Genomic DNA, 921 nt, shown 5'->3' on the forward strand with positions numbered 1-921 from the left:
ATCGTGGGTGCTGAATGAAAAGGCCCCTTTTTTTCGAGCCGAGCAGCCGAGGGGACCCGTAGTGGAGTCCAAAGGTCTGGAGTTCAGATTCCGGCAAGGCGTCCTTTTTCGCCCCTCGCGGTCTGGCTTCAGCTGTGCTGGGCGAGGGGAGGCAACGGGACGCACCTGAGCTTGGTCTCACACCTGTCATTTTCCCCGCTTGGGTTATGATGGAGGCCCCAGGGGAGCCCACGGAGTGTCGCACGCTGCCTCGCACGTGAAGGCAAGACGCTGTGACCGAAGACGCCCTCTTCCTTCCCCAGCCTCGGCGTCTGGCTAAACTTACGTAGTGTTTTCTCGGGCCAAACCACCTGGGTTGCTCGATTGGATTCGGCTGATAACAAAAAGCGAAACTCCTGTGTGTAACTCAGACGCTTGGTTATGTGTTTTCTTTTCATAGCCTGGCCCAGGAACGTGTTAGGTTTGTAAGGCTTTGGGGTTTTGTGGGTCAGAGTAAATTATTTATTTTTTAAGAAACTAGGTGCAGCTGTGTAACATCGCAGACCTGCAATAGACGAATGAACTTGCACTTAACGTTGATTAGTGAAGGACCGAAGCGTTATACTTTGTTTCCGTTTACTCTGGTGCTCTACCTTATTCAGAGCCTTATTTTTAATGCTTCCATCTACTTTTGTATTATACCTTTTTTTTTTTAAATTTTAAATACCCATAGAAATTAGATTCTTTTTCTTTATAGAATGAATTTCCCAGGCCAAAGTTAGGGTTAATTTTTTTTTTGCGTGAATGGTATATTTAAAAAAATCTTGAATACGCACATGCTTTCAGTCTTCTTCTAAAATACTTGTTTATCTTAATTTTTCTCTTTTATGAGGTAGTGTAAATAGGTAATTTAGTTTGATAAAGTAGACGTCTTTTTACTAC

The 921-nt window shown here is 44.2% G+C and overlaps 1 protein-coding gene across 1 annotated transcript in view; it reads left to right on the forward strand.

The window, feature by feature from the left end:
• The window catches only part of VPS13A (vacuolar protein sorting 13 homolog A), a 190,048-nt gene that overhangs the window by 1,558 nt on the left and 187,569 nt on the right, over nt 1–921 (forward strand). The window lies entirely within an intron of this gene.

The sequence above is a fragment of the Pteropus vampyrus genome, unplaced genomic scaffold, assembly GCF_000151845.1.
Source record: "Pteropus vampyrus isolate Shadow unplaced genomic scaffold, Pvam_2.0 Scaffold273, whole genome shotgun sequence".
In the NCBI taxonomy this organism is placed as follows: domain Eukaryota; kingdom Metazoa; phylum Chordata; class Mammalia; order Chiroptera; family Pteropodidae; genus Pteropus; species Pteropus vampyrus.